Consider the following 17212-nt stretch of genomic DNA (forward strand, 5'->3'; position numbering starts at 1 on the left):
ATTGCATTTTGCAGTCTTTGCAATATAACCTTGTAAGAATCCTTGAATTTGAATGTTTAGCAAGAATTTGAGTGATAATTACATTTCTCTCTGTTTTTTTTTTTAGGTTTTGTACTTGGCATTGGGAAAAAACTAAAACTTCAATCTAAATGATCTTGATGTTGTGGGAAATTGTTATTCACACTTTCAAAGTTATCTTGGAAGGAGGAAATGGAGTTTGTCTCCATATTATTGCTTCTGTTGACTTGATATAATCCATTGCTAAATTTCAAGTTCATAATGTAGTGATGTAGAGAATGACAACCTTATACAAACACTATCAGATTTAATAGTTTACTGACAAAATGTTTTGTCGGTATTTACACTAACATTCCATTTGTGATTATTTTATTGACGGAATTATGGATGAAAAATATTTTTTCTGTCGGTATTTATACTAACATTCCATCTATGATTATTTTATCGATAAAATCACGGGCTGAGAATGTTTGTCAGAAAAACAATCATCGGTAAATTCTAGTTTGTTGGTAAATTGAATAAATTTACCGCTGGCTTTACAAAAGGACCATGCGTGCCAGAAAATAATTACCCGCTTCAGTTCGTCGGTAATGCCCTAGTACTATTTAGCATATCGGCGACAAGAGAATCATATGTAATTCCATCAGTGAGTTGTAGTGGCATTTACAATAATTCTTCTTCAACTCTCTAGAATATACCGACGGATTGATTTTGTCACTGACTTAACAGTAGCATTGATATTTTTTGTAATTCTTTTCCATCTCTCTGGAATATACTAACGGAATAAGTCCGTCTGTAACCCCGTCAGTAATAATTTAAAAATATATTTTTTAAAAAAATATTTATCAAACAGAAATAGAAAATAATTAAAAAAATAAATTAATATAAAATTAAAATATTTAAAAATCAATTATCTTAATATAAAAATCAAATATTTATTACAAATTTATACGTTCAAATACAATGAAACTAGAATAGAAGCTGCGCTAGAGGAGAAGGAGGAGGCTGGTCGTTCCTAGGACCGTGGGGCCAATAATGGGGTGCACATGTACCACTCATCTATGATCTTATATCCATTACCATTCAGTGGAGTTCTTCATAATCCGTAAAGAGTTGTTCATATTTTTCAATGAGATGATTCGTACATTATTATACTCTTTGATATAACAAGGTTATGAACTTTGGAGATTGAGTGCTCAAGATTAATTGCGAGCATCCAATAATTGAAACACTACAAGTCTTCTACAAGTTCTTAGTCGTAGTGTTAAAGAGTCCATACATCCAATTTCTATCGGGTCCACCGGATACATCCTACCTCCAAACACAAATCTGGATCAATATTCGGGTGGGTCGAAGGATTATCCTCATATCTCTCATTCAACCAGCTATTATATGTCTCCTGAAAATGAAAAATAAATTCATCAAATTCAAGTAAATAATAACTTAAGAAAAAAATGGTTGAAAACCAATATATCATAAAGTGTTGAGCTTGGCTATCCACGAATTGGTGCACCCCTTTTTTACGGTCATCACTTCGCCCGTGCATTTTCACAAAAAGCTTCCCCAGGCTTGGCTCATATCCAAGAGTTGTAATCTGTAAGATAAAAATGTTGTCAGTCTTTGGTGACATGAATAACCTTTGCAGTCTAGGTATGATTGGGAAGTATCTAATTTTTTTTATGTTTGACAAGAGTCCTTCCCCTGCTAGTTCTAGGTTTATAACGAGAATGCCCACACGTCCTGCACTTGGTCAGCTTTACATTTTCAAGGCAGTATTGCATGCAGAAGTTTGGACACATGTCAATTTTCTGGTATTCTAGACCAAGGGGTTTCATCATAGACTTAGCAGCCTATAATTTCTCTTTCAGCATGTTCCCTTCAGATAAAATGTTTCTCATTCATTCGAAAATTCTCACATGACCGGCCTCACTCAACCTATTATATGACTTAATGATAAATACTTATGCAACAACCGATAATTTACTGTGATTTATGCAACCATCCTATAATGATTCATTAGAATCTTTCAAAAGATATATAAAAAAAAACCTAGTCACGTTCATGGAAGTTGAGCTGTGTTGAGATTGAGGGGGGGGGGAGGGGTGGTTGTTTGTTGCAGAAAAAAATGGACAAGGAAGAAGTAGAAATGGGGGAGGGGGGAGGAGAGTCGAGCGTCAGGTCATAAATTAAATATTACCGACATAATTATTCTAATGGTAACTCTGTTGGTAGAAATATCATGTCATCGTATGATTTTCCTTCTTGAGTCCTTTGTAATAACCTCCGTAATGTCGTTGGTATATATCGACGAAAGTTTTTCGTTAAGATATTCATGGATGAATTTTACCATCGAAATAATTTTGTCGGTAACGTCGTATGTACAACTTACACGTCATCGTATTGTTTGCCTTTTTTTATTCCTTTTTTTCCTACTGCGATTCCCTCGGTATATACCATGAGAATATTTATGTCCGTGTTTACCGATGGATTTAGCGATAAAAAAAATTCGGTCAGTAAATATTATTGCAATATACTACTGACATAAAAATTTCTTCGGTATTTTTATTTGTGTTTATCAATTATCTAGTAGTGACAATCTTCTCATTTGTTTTGGAAGCAAATGTTTTGACCTGTCATTACTTCCACAATGTGTTGGAGTATGAGATAGGAAATGATGTAGAGCTTTGGCAAATCATGAACTACGCAAGAAAATTAATTTTTCGTGTCCCATTGTTTCTCTTTTCTTCTATAGAGTTTTATGGTCTAAAATTGAAATGGCTGGACTTGGTAGCATACCGATTCCATCAGCTGCTACAGTCAGCCATTGCCCACTCTCTCCCCATGTTTTTTTCTTCAGTATTTTTTATGCTTGGTTAAATGTAAATTAATACATACATCTCGACACCCTTGTGACATGGTGGAAGGTATTTTTCTAACTTTCTTCCCTGAAACATCTCCTCTTTGGATTTTTTACTGTCTCTGTTTGTTTCTTATTTCTAAACCCAGATAATAGATAGACATACCCGGACTTTCCCTGTATGAAAATCAGGACGCATGGCACTTTTATCACCATCGATCTCATATACTCCCGAGCTATCAAAGACCTCAATAGTCAACACGGTGCATGTGATGTGTCGTCAACTTTCCACGTGTACTACTGCTCATTCATTTTTAATTTAAAAATAAAAAATTCCTTCAGCATATGTACTGAGGATCCAATATTTCAATAAACATCCTGGTTAATTCAACACTCAATATGATATTTGCATCGTTAGCATCCAAGATGAACAAACCAACACCAATTAGGGAAAGAAATATTTATTAATGATCATTAATTTGCATACAGAAGGATTCATTATATCAACTCTCCTTGCCAGTACAGTACTCTCTATTGCCCACTTGTGCTCGTGATTTCCACTTCCATCATCGACATGATATATATCCTGAAATTTATATGTAAGCGAAAGAGAAAAAACATGGTCAGTCTAAATCCAGAGAGATCACAAGATTGTCAGAAATTAAGAGAAAGAAATAATTATAAAACAAAACTCAAATATAGTCTATATTGATAGGAGGTACAAGAAGGAAGGGAGAGTAGTATTTCTATGAAAGAAACATATCTTTTTCTGTATATTCTACAGTTTCTCTATAAAGAAAAATATTAATGTCGTAAAAACATAACCATTTAACATGATACAACCACAAATCGCAAGATTTGAAAGAAGAGAATTATCAAAAAGTAAAAACAAAAAAAAAATTGCATTCTTTTCCTTAAAAAACGTACCGCGAGTGGACAATATTATGCATGAAACATGAATCACTTGGGAGGTTTGCAGTGGCCCGATCCAGGCAGGAAACTGCAAGGATTAGGTCCTGATGGCTGAACGGGACTATTACTTTGTGAAGAATACATGCTGCTTGCTCGGAATTTTGGTTGCTTGGAGGTTGCAATCACAAGAGTAACACCGGCAGCAAGGATCAGAAACAAAACTATGGTGTATTTTGACACAAGAAAGAGAGGTCTCTTGAAGATACTCATCATGGTTCTGATTAGCTTTCAGTTCACAAGGATATGAAAAATATTGAGAGAGCAATGCCCACGCAGCAGAGCCGTCCGTGAGGCTCATTTAGTAGGCACCGAAAGAACTCAAAGGACGGTGGATTGTGACAAAAGAAAGAGAGGTCCCTTGATGAAGTTAGGAATCATGGTTCCGACTAGATTTCAGAGAAGGATATGAAATATCTTGAAACTTGAAAAAAAGAAAGAACGAAAATCCACAGGTGACGTGAGAGCAAGTATAAAATGCGGCGCCGGAAATGATTTTTCTTGTGTAAGAGACCCTTGGTAGGTAGGTAGTTGAATTCTTCGACAGAAAACCTGTGGCTGTCATTCATGGACACGGGGGGCCCTGTAAAAAAACACAGAACTTGTCTGTGGCTTTGATTTTTCTGTGAAAAAAGATGTCTCTCTAGGCTAGTCTACCCTTTTTGTCTTTTTCGTTTTTTGCCTCCTGAATACAAGATGGAACATATTACTACGTGACTAGTTTCTTGTAATTTTGTTTGGAATAAAATTGTATTTTTTTTCTTGCTTCACGAAAATCATATATTCAAAACAAAATATTAAATTATAGAATTGAATTCAATTATATCATTTCAAATTAGTAATCTTAATTATTTTATTCTTAATTCAAACACTACTAAAAACAAGGGCCATTAGCATCTGAATTTAGCAACGGATAATTCCGTTGCTAAATTCAGTAACAGATTTGCAACGGATTACACATATATTATTTTTTTAATATTAGCAATGGAAAATCCGTTGAAAATTTACGTTGAATTTAGCAACGGATTTTCCGTTGCTAATTGAAAAAATAATTATTTAAATTTTAATATAAAACCAAAATTACGAACATCGTTGATTACACTTACTGGGATAAAATCTCAGCCGTTTATTTTTTGCTGGCTTTGGTAAATCTGCACCAGTACTCTCCCCCCACACCAAAATGCAAACAGAGACCAATTAACAAAACCAACAAATGAAAATTAATGATCTTCCACTCTTCCAGTCTCCTTCGTCCCTAATAACATCGATCCATAACTGTAGAAAAATCACCCTCTCTTCATCGATTTGATTTTCCCTTATCCCAAACATTTCATCTTCTTCGTGTCTTCAGCACCCCTAATTTTTTTTCTTCATCTTCTTCTCCTTCTTCTGAATAGTTTCAATCTTTCTCTGTAAACCACCAAAAACACAAACCCATGGCAACATCGAACCAGACCCATCATTATCACCATCGAACATGCTGATTTACCCCTTCTCCTTGTAAACGGGTTGGGTTTTTCACGCTCTTCTTCAATAGTTCAGGTAATTAATTTAGGGTTTTTGTTTTTCTTTGTTGCAATTTAACTTACACTAAAAAATTTTCACCTAACTTTCCCAATGTCAGGTTTTTTTCTGTCCTGTAGATCCATCTCGGTCACCTGTAACTCAAGAACACAGGTAACATTTTTTTTTTCGATACTTTGAATATTGGTTTTAGGCTATTAATTCGATAATATAAGGGTTTATGAAATGTTTTTACCATGATCTATAACCTAATTATGCATGTTTAATTGAAAATTTATCAAAACCCCCAATTTAATTTTTAGGGTTATGGTTCATAAATTGAATGGCTTTAGGCTACTGGAGTAATGCTAGTAATTCATGTGTCTAGAAGAGAGTGATCGATGGAAATTATGCATCAGTTCAATTTCTTCACTTTCACTGAGATGTTTCATGCTGTTATAACTTGCTACCCTGTTGCTTCAACTTTTTACCTTGTAATGCTCTACTTCTATAATTTTTAAGTGTTACAGCAGCGTATGGATGCTGTTAAAATTTAGAGAGTCTAGCAACTGGTTAACCTGTGATGCATTTTCTTCTTCTGTAGCAGTCCAAGTGTTTCTTTTTTTCTTGCTGTGATTTGATTAAGCATGCTTGCAAAGTTTTAGTGCTGCCTTTTAGTCACAGCCAATCCAACTTACTAGGATGTGGTGGTTGCTGATTCGTGTAGATATTTTTTCAAAATATGCAATTATTAGTTTTAGTTGCAAAACTTATACGCACTTCTTTTCCTTGACAAAATTCAAATTTTGCGATCCTATTCATATTTCTAATATCATATCATTTTCTGGAATAATCCACCTTTTATTTTGCTGTGTTATGCAGGAGAAACCTCAACTATTTCAGTTTGTTCGAAATTAAAAGCAGGTACCATTTGTTCAGACCACATTGTATTCACAAAGTTGTATTTATTGTGATAGATTCATAATTCTGTTTATCTGATTTATGCTCTCACAGGTCAAGGCAGCACACCAACTTCTCAAGACTATTCCACATAGCTATGGGAGCAGGAGGGTTGATGGAGTTCTTGTTTTCAGCAAACAAAATTAAGATATTGCAATAGCTACCAAAGATGGGATTAAGTGGTGTGTATTGATTCTCTTGTATCAAAATTTAAATATGCATATTTAAATTTTCAGGGCATAGGACTGTTTTTTTTTTTTATTTCCTTATTCAATTCCAGTTTGTATATTGGTTATATTCAATTAACTTTTCAGGGCATATGACTATTTTTTTCCTTTCCTTATTCAATTCTAGTTTGTATATAAAAAAATTGATTGAATGATTTTCTTTCATTAAATCTGATATTAAGTTTCTTTTTAGATGGAAATTATAAGACCAAAATGAAACCTGGAGATGACTAAATAATATATCAATTAACTACAAATTTATTTTGATTGTTGCTTGGAAGTCAGTAGTTCCTTGCTGTGAATTCTTGGTCCTGTACTGATTTTCTATTGATCTGACTTTTGGTTAGCTAGGTTTATTTATAGCTAAGTTATTTATGCTATGCTTTTTGTACCTTGTTGTTCTGCTCTTTGAACTAAAAGCATCTCATTGGAATTTCATTTTATGCAAAGGCTCGGTTTTGTAGAAAAATTATGTCCTAACCATATAGATTCCTATTAAGTTATAGGTTTTAAGAGATAATAATTAGAGTAAATTATAATTTAGTCTATGTATTTTTTATGATTTTATAAGTTAGTCATTATGTTTTTGAAAACCATAAGATATAATATTTCATATTAAAGGATTTATATTGAAAAGTAATTTTCATATTCACTTCAAATCTGTTATGAAATATGCTCTTTTAACCATTTTTTTTAAATAAAAAAAAATTCTAACATTATATGTTGGTGGGTGTTTCTTGGGTAGTTCTATGCTTTATTGATGTGCTCTTTCAGGAGTGGAGGTCTTAGAGTGTGGTGAGATGCTAATTTAGGGTCTATTTGGTTAGCAAGAAATGATGTGGTCTTTAACAATACTAAACCATATATGCTGAGATGAAATTTATTCTCGTATCTTTCATAGTGTTGCTAAGTGGGTGAGGTCTGTTCATGGTTCCTTGTTATAAATTAAATGTTAGTTATTTTGAAATTTCAAAATAACTTTGTAATCTTGTTCAAGGTTGAAAATTTTTAGGTTAGATCTTAGAAGAAAAAAACTTGTTATGAGAAGACAATTGCCATGAAAATATAAAAACTAAATAGTACTTTAACTTGGATATTCTTTCTGTTTTTCATAGTTTAACTTATATTTGTTTTAAAGACTAGCAATTGATATAGCTGGATGGGTTTAACATACTGTTTATGTTTTTTATTTTTCCAGCAATTTGAATGGCTTATTGGATCACAATATAAATCAATAGAGTTTGCTAAGTCTGATTGGGTTGCAACAAGGAAATGTCCACCTTGGGCCATTGATTATTGGGGCTTAGGTAAGTCTATTTTGCTCCATTTTTTTGTGGTTGCTTAATTAAATTATGCTTAATTTGTCTGCTGGGCATGCCTATTGTAATCTTTTCAATTAATTGGAACTCTGCTTTTCATTGGGATAAGATTATTCATAATTAAATTTATTTTCCTTGTAGATCCTAGTTTTGGAGGTTTATGTGAACATGATGTTGGGATTATATTCAATTAACTTTTCTGGGCATAGTACTGTCCTTTTTATTTCTGCTTTTACATATTGCTTCCTGAAGTTCATGTTTTTGGTAATTTTCCTCTTAAGAAGAATAAGAATAAGCCTCGGTCTTCTTTATTTAATTTCAAAACCATGAAGGCATTTAGAGGCCCAAATCCCATTTTGATTATTTGGTTAGATAATATAAATCAATGACAAGGCAGTTTAGAACTTTGGGTGGGTAGTTCGAAAAAAGCCCTTTCATGTTTAAACCAACTTTAATTATTTTTAAGGCTGATTAATGGGTTGTCCATACAAATAATAATTAATGCTTTTTGAAACTTATGAACTGTATTTTTTAGCGGCAAAACCATTGTAATTAAAGTATAATATTATAGTGTTTATATATTAAAAAAATCTGAAATTAAATTAAATTAAATTAATAGTTTACTCCAATAATTAAAAAGGAAATGGATAAATAACAATATTGTTTAAATTTGGATTCAATTAATAACCTATTAGAATTCATATATTTCAAATAAATTTTTGAATCATGTAATTGAATTCAATTTAAATGCTTAAAATATTTCAAATAAATACTGCATTTTTTTACCCACAAAACAAGCCATTAAGTAAAATCACCATGTTAAAATCATATTTCTCTAATTAAAATATAATATTATAATGTTTATATATTAAAAAAATCTGAAATCAAATTAAATTAAATTAAATTAAATTAATAGTTTACTCCAATAATTAAAAAGGAAATGGATAAATAACAATATTGTTTAATTTTGGATTCAATTAATAACCTATTAGAATTCATATATTTCAAATAAATTTTTGAATCATGTAATTGAATTCAATTTAAATGCTTAAAATATTTCAAATAAATACTGCATTTTTTTACCCACAAAACAAGACATTAAGTAAAATCACCATGTTAAAATCATATTTCTCTAATTAAAATATAATATTATAGTGTTTATATATTAAAAAAATCTGAAATTAAATTAAATTAAATTAAATTAATAGTTTACTCCAATAATTAAAAAGGAAATGGATAAATAACAATATTGTTTAAATTTGGATTCAATTAATAACCTATTAGAATTCTTATATTTCAAATAAATTTTTGAACTCATTTAATCCTTGTCTAGAACTCCTTGACAGCCTCTTCATAGCAATTTCTTGTCCATCTTCTAGCTTACCCTAAAAGAAAATGTTTATAAAATACCAATTACATATAGCTATGTGGTACATATTTTATTTTAAATGATTGTTTAAGTACTAGTAGTTAAAGAAGTATGTTTATTTATAAAAATACTTATTGGTGTTATCATGTTAATTAGATTAACATGAATGATCGATCGTGGATGTATCGTCATCTTATGGATGGTCGTCTTTATCCTGAATACATTACAGGTGTTAGAAGATTTATCAATTTTGCCTTTTCAATTGATAAAAATATATCTGGGGGGAAAATTAGATGTCCTTGTGTGAGGTGCAAAAATCAAAAGTTTTTAAAGGAAGATGATGTTTGTAAACATCTATTGACAAAAGGTTTTTTACCTTGTTATAAAAATTGGACTATACATGGGGAGCCTTATGTCGCACAACCAATATTGGCTGGACCTTCATCGGTTGAAATTAGTCATGTTGTGAATGATGTTTGTCTAGAAAATCCATATAGGAATCTGGTCATGGATGCAATGGGGGTTGGTGATGCATATTATAATGATAATGTGTCTAGTCCTGAGGTAGCAGAGGAACTTCCAAATCCGGAGGCAACTAAATTTTTTCAGCTTTTGAAAGCTGCGGAGGAGCCTTTGTGGGATGGGTGTACCAAGCAATCCAAATTATCTGCTTGTGTACAATTGCTTAATATGAAGTCAACTTTAAATTTGACTCAGACTGCCTTCAACAAGTTTATTGATTTTACAAAAAGTTGCATGCCTAATGATGAAAATTTGGTATCCAATTTTTATGATGCCAAGAAATTTATGAGGCCACTTGGACTTGGTTATGAGAAATATGATGTGTGTCCTAATTACTGTATGCTATACTATGGAGTAGATGCTATGAAAATAAATTGTGATTTTTGTGGAAGTTCACGATACAAACCTAGAAATCCAACTAGTAAAGGTTCCAATAAGGCAGTGAAGCAACTCCGATACTTTCCCTTGACACCAAGGCTTCAGAGACTGTTCATGTCTCCATATCATGCCAAAGATATGACATGGCATCATTTTCATACGTCAGATAATGGGGTTATGGTGCACCCATCTGATGGGGAGGCATGGAAGGAGTTTAATCATGTCCACTTAAGCTTTGCATCATATCCGAGAAATGTTCGGTTAGGGTTATGCACTGATGGGTTTTGTCCATTTGACATGTCTTCGAATACATACTCTTGTTGGCCAGTAATTGTTACTGTTTATAATTTGCCTCCGTGGAAGTGCATGACTAGACCATTCATGTTTTTGACAATGATGATTCTTGGGCCAAAGAATCCGGGGAAAAAGCTTGATGTTTTCCTAAGACCTTTTATTGATGAGTTAAAGAATTTGTGGTCTGTTGGTGTTGAAACATATGATGTATACAGAAAGGAAAATTTCCAATTAAGGGCAGCTTTAATGTGGACCATTAGTGACTTTCCAGCATATGGCATGTTATCGGGGTGGAGTACTCATGGAAATCTGTCTTGTCCTTATTGTATGGAGCATAGCAAGGCTTTTAGATTAAAAAATGGAGGGAAAACTATATTTTTTTATTGTCATCGACGATTCCTACCCATGAACCACCCATATAGATGTCAATCTGATAAGTTTTTGAAAGGAGTAATTGAAAGGCTCCCTCCTTTACCTCGTCCATCTGGTTTGGAAATGTTAAACGAAGTGTCCAAGTATACTGAGGGACATAATGGAAGTTCATCATGTAATGATAAAATTTCTGGCTTTGGTGTTAAACACAATTGGGTGAAGAAGAGCATTTTCTGGGAGCTTCCATATTGGCATACAAATTTGATTCGTCATAATCTTGATGTCATGCATATTGAGAAAAATGTCTTTGACAATATTTTTTATACAGTAATGGATTGTCCTACTAGAAGCAAGGACAATTTAAAGGCTAGGTTGGATATTAATTGTATTGTAAGAAGCCAAATTTGCATTTGCAACAAGATATGAGTGGTCGGGTTTACAAACCTAAAGGCACTTATTGTCTACACAACAACAACAAGAAGTTTTGTCATGGATGAAGGAATTATCATTTCCTGATGGTTATGCTTCAAGCATTTCACGATGTGTGAAAGAGGCACAATGTAAGGTTTCGGGGATGAAGAGTCATGATTGTCATGTCTTCATTCAAAGACTTCTTCCAACTGCTTTCCGACCTTACTTACCTAGGCCACTGTGGGAGGCATTAACTGAACTGTCTGTATTTTTTTGAGATATTTGTACAACAAATTTAAATGCCCAGCACATAGAGTTAATGCAGATGAATATAATTGAAATAATTTGCAAACTTGAAAGGATTTTTCCTCCATCCTTCTTTGACTCCATGGAACACTTGACGATACATCTACCTTACGAGGCAAAAGTTGGTGGACCAGTTCAATATCGATGGATGTATCCATTTGAACGGTATGTTTTCATACCATGTTAATTTTATTCCCTTTTTATTTTAAAAAATAAACTAATATTAAGAAATGATATAGGTATATGTTTTATTTGAAGAAGAAAGTGACCAATAAAGCTAAAGTTGAGGGTTCCATATGTGAAGCATACTTGATTGATGAAATCACCAATTTTGCATCTCATTATTTTGGTGATGACGTGCAAACAATTTGGAATCGAGTTCCACGGAATGATGATGGTCGCCTTAACATTGTAGATGGATGTTTCTTTATTTTTTCCTATCCAGGGAAAAAATTATCGAAAAGATTTTATAGAAGACAGTTGTCACATGCTGAAATGCAAATTGCGCATAACTATGTGATATTCAATCGTCAAGAACTTAAGCCTTATTTAGAGTAAGTATGAAATATTATTTTGTACTTAATTTATAATAATTTATTATTAACTTTAACATTTGAAAATTTTAGGCAATGTCGTCAAGAGCTAAAGTCACAACAACCATATGCGAGTGATGTTGAAATTGAAAAATTATGCGAAGAGATCTTTCCAAATTGGTTAAAAAATAATGTAAGTATTCATAAGTATTTATATTTTATGTCAATTAGTTACTTTAAAAATATTACTAATCTCTTTTAAATCACTATTTCTTATGAAGTTTACTATTATGCTAGGTGGAATACCAATGTAACGGAATTGGAAATCAACTCTTTGGACTTGCTATGGGGCCTTCAACTTTAGTGAAATGTTATAATGGGTATTATGTGAATGGTTTTAAATTTCACACTCAAAGTTATGGGCGTTTTAAAAAGACAATGAATAGTGGAGTTTGTGTGAAGGGAAGTTGCTATGATGATAATGAACGTGATTATTATGGAATGCTTAAAGAAGTTGTTCGGCTCAAATACTTGGGGAGTAAGTGCAAGTTATTTATGTTTAAATGTAATTGGTATGATACAAAACGAGGGATTAGAGTGCATCGTTCGAATGGTTTGGTTGAAATCAAGCATACATCTCGACTACACGGAAATGAAGATTTTGTGTTAGCACAACAATGTCAACAAGTCTACTATACATATCCGCTTGGTAATAAATCATCTGAATGGTGGATGGTTATTAAGACAACTGCTAGAAGTCGTTATAATGTTGACATGGGTGAATTTATTGAAGATGCCAATAATGTAAGATCATTTGATGTTGATCAATCAGATGAGATTTATCAACCATGTCGAGTCCTTCCTACCCAAACACTTGATGATCAAAATATACTTGTTGAATCATCTTATTATGAAGAAATCGGTCAACATGAATTGCTTCAACTTGACATAAATTGGGGAAACAATGAAGAAGAAGAAGAACAAGAAGATGATGATGATGGTGATGGTGATGGTGATGGCGATGGTGACGAGGATGATTCTTATGGTGGTGGTGATGACGACGACGACGAAAACATGGTTTTGTGTGATGATGATGACATGGTTAGGAGTGATGATAATAATGAGTAGCACAAGTTAATTATATTTCGTAGTATATGTAATGGATTATTTTTTTTTATATGTATGGATGATTTCATATTATTTGACAATGTTTAGGCTTTCAATGTTTTTTCTTTATTATTTTATTGAAGTGTGTGTTATGGATGACATTACATATATCATTTTCATTGACCTTTGAAACCATTTCTAACCTTTCAAGTATCAATCTTTAAATTGTGATTCTGATGTTATAGTTTATTTTGTGATTTGTCTTCTTGCTGATAGATGCTGGAGCATGAATGAAAGGGTTCTTCCTACTCAATGTTTTGATTTATAGGAACAAACATTAAGGTAAGCATACTCATAATTTTGATTTCTGCTTAATGAATTATTTAGATTTAGATTTTTATTATTGTTTGTGTTAATTGGCTTTTGACAATATAAACTTCATGGCTGATTTTTATTATTGCAAGGAATGCTTAATGAAATGGTCTTGATGTTATTTATATATTTGTTGTTGTTACAGTAATTATTTTATTTGAAGTATAATATTTTTTGAAGTTATGGCTATTAAGTGGACAATCCATACTGATTTTGAACATCATAAACTGGATATTGTTTGTAATGAATTGGAAAACAAATGAGATTTAAGAGTTTTTTTTTCATTCTAGTTATGGCAGTCTTGGGAAAATATCTGTGACTTTTTTGTTCCTGATAGTTTAACTATGAGCTAATTTATTGTTATGCTGTATATATTCATATGATAATGTATATGTTTTTTCTGGTTTTTAGCATGCCTCGACGAGGATCCATATTAGATTCTAGGAGTGATAGGTCCACTTCAAGGAGTGACAAGTCCACTTCATCCAAATCATTTCAAACTACATCAAGGCATAATAACAAAGGATCCACATTTCATCAACCTGTGTATCAAAACGCAAATGAGTATTATATACCTACTTTGAGGAGTACACATCCTCCTCAACATGATTATGGGAGGGTTGAAGCATATCAATATTGTGAGGGCTTTCACTTCCAAGATTTGCTTCAAACTCAAGGAGGTTTCCCTCGAGATAACCAACTTGTTTATGGAGGACACCTTATTCATATAGGAGTTATGGGAGAGTTGATGGTGATGATGATGATGTGAACATTAGAGATGAAGATGAGGGAGACGATAGTAATGAGAGAGGTGTATGTGATGAGGATCCAGATGGTGTGCCATCAAACCACGGTTCAACATCTTCTCCATACAATTATGATCAAAATGTTAAAAGGAAGGGTTTTGACACACCAATAGATCCAATTACAAGAAAAAAAGAGCTTTGTTTGTATGGAACAACAGAGTAAGTTTAAACTTTTAAAAGCTAACTTATTAAGGTTATATTTTCAGGTATGAAAAAAATTACTTATTATTGTGAAATTATTTGTTTACTATAAGTTTGTTATTATATATTTTCAGGTTCAACAACGCATCGTGTGGACGTGCAATCGGAGATATTTTGAGGTTCAATTTTAAGGGAGCATGGCACTCTTGGGAAAAAGTAGATTCAATGTGCAGGGATGAACTCTTTAAAGAGTTTAAGGTAAGAACCAACACTAATTGCCATATTCTTTTCAATTTTGATCACTTTAATATAGTATTATGAAAATTATGAACTGAATAGCTATAGAAGTGTGCTGGTAATTGTCTTGTTATTTGTAACCATAAATTATTAACTGAATAGCAAGTACTGATTTGTGTTCTAATTTGTTCTTATTTCTTGTTTACTCTTTAATATCATTTAATTTCTTTAGTTATTACATCATCTTGCAAATTCGGAACAAGATAACACAATATGATTAATTATTTATATAATTTGAAATTTTGTGCACTCTTTTTACTTGGTATATATATTATTTGGTAGAAAAAATATTTCTTTCCTGAGGAAGATGAGTCGATTGTTCGTAATATTTGGGAAGATAAGGCTAGGATAGCTTTGAATCAACAATTGACACGAGCTCGCAAGAAAGCCATGTCAAAAGAAAACACTACAAATATTATAGATTGCCTTGATAAAGGTCCTGCTTAGATAAACAATGATGACTAGAATCAAATGATCAAAGATGTTTGGTCCACCCCTGAATTTCAAAGGAGGTCTGAATCTGCTAGGAGGAATCGATTAACCAAAACAGATGGTAAAATAAGCACTCATTCTGGAGGAACAGTGTCATTTGCATCATATCGAGCTAATATGGTAGGGATTTTTTTTTATTATGCTTAAGATAATGAATTAAATTTTATATATTTATCTTTTATAATATTTATTAATCTTGAAAGCAAGAGGAAGCTGGTGGAAAAGAACCTCCATGGGATGATGTCTTTTCAGCTTTGCATCAGAGTACTAAGCAGTCTGGTAGCTTCATCGACAACAAGTCTAAAAAAGTGGTTGTATGTATTTTTATTTGATTATTTCTTAATATAACTTAAGTATTATTTAACATTCAAATGAATTTATTGTTGCATGTATTTTATTTGTAGGAAAATTATAAAATGGAGATGATTTCAAAGTATGGAACTAATCGGGAAAATCATCCTTCATTTGATGAAGCAGCTTGGTGTGTGGCTTCAGGAGGAGTTACAAAGGGTAGGGTATATGGTGCACCTCGTATGCCAAAATCTATAGTTAGTACAAGTTCTTCATCACATTCCTACTCGGTGGAGTCATCATATCCCAGTTCATCGTATCGAGCATTGCGACAGGAGATAAAGGATAAAGAAGAGGAGATAAAGAAAAAAGATGATTTTATTCTTGAAATAAAACGGCAGATGGATTCCATGCAAGAATATCTTGTGAACAATCTTGGATACCATGGTGGGACATCAAATATTGGCCAAGGTATGCCTTCACCTATGGCTCCCCAGATCATGACACCTATGGGTCCCCCATCTCAACCACTTTATTGACCTACACCTCGATCACTATATCCTGATCAATCTTGTGTCGATCCACAATATCATGGTTCGTCTTCACAACCAGCACCATGATTGTATCTTTTGTTTTTTTTTTTTAATTGTATTTCGACTTAATTGTATTAATGCAAGTTTGACTAAATTTTTATAATATGAATATTATTTTTATTTCATTTTTTATTAGTTATACAATTATTTTTAATATTAATTTATGTTGGTTATATATATTCTACAACTTTTAAAATATCCATAAATAATTAATTAAACAAATTAAAAGTCATTTTAATAAACAAATAAAAATTAATTTAATAAAAATAATATACTCAGCAACGGATTATCCGTTGCTGATTCCCAAAATTAGCAACGGAATTTCAGTTGCTAAAATCCGTTGCTAAAATTAGCAACGGCAAATCCGTTGCTGATTCCCAAAATTAGCAACGAAATTTCCGTTGCTAAAATCCGTTGCTAAAATTGCAACGAAAAATCCGTTGCTGGTTGTTAGCAACGGATTTTCCGTTGCTAAAAATAGTATTATTTGCAACGGACTATTCCGTTGCTAATTACTACATTTTTTAGTAGTGAAAATTGAATTGTACATCTCTCCTCTTCCTAGTGAGTAATTTGTTTATAAATAATATATTACGTCCAACTCCCTCGTAGTGGCCTTCAAAGTTTTTTCCAAGTCTCGCCCTTAGCTTATGTTACATATGACTCAAAGATTATTTCTTTATAATTTGTATTTTTATTATTATATTATTAAATAAAATATTTTTTAAAAAATAAAATATTTAAAACTTAATAAAATCAATAATTCGAGTTGCGAGTTTAGATAATCAAAAGGTTTCTCCCACACCCTCATTTCACATCCCTAGTTTTCATTCTTACTTCTTTAATAATGGAAAAAGAAAAGGGAAACAAATACGAATAAAAATTAAAGATGGAATATTTTGAAAATTGAAAAAAAAGAAGAATGAAAATCCACAGGTGACGGGAGAGCAAGTATATAGTGCGGCACAACTTTGAGGGGTGTACTTCAACTGATCCGGTTGTAGGTTTATTTTTTAGAGGTCATTGATTTGAGTCTAACAAATTTCAGGGTCATTAGAGGCTTACATGGTCGTTA

The 17212-nt window shown here is 32.2% G+C and overlaps 1 protein-coding gene and 1 long non-coding RNA gene across 15 annotated transcripts in view; one reads left to right on the forward strand and one right to left on the reverse strand.

Annotated features, from left to right (window-relative positions):
• Window positions 1-17212, forward strand: part of LOC18110418 (uncharacterized) — a 99819-nt gene that overhangs the window by 54721 nt on the left and 27886 nt on the right. The window lies entirely within an intron of this gene.
• On the reverse strand, window positions 3321-4341 carry LOC112327032 (uncharacterized). Its single transcript, XR_002981085.2, has 2 exons — window positions 3803-4341; window positions 3321-3461 (listed from the first exon to the last, which is right to left on the reverse strand). It is a non-coding gene; the product is annotated as an uncharacterized LOC112327032 (long non-coding RNA).

This window comes from Populus trichocarpa, chromosome 3 (genome assembly GCF_000002775.5).
Source record: "Populus trichocarpa isolate Nisqually-1 chromosome 3, P.trichocarpa_v4.1, whole genome shotgun sequence".
Taxonomy (NCBI): domain Eukaryota; kingdom Viridiplantae; phylum Streptophyta; class Magnoliopsida; order Malpighiales; family Salicaceae; genus Populus; species Populus trichocarpa.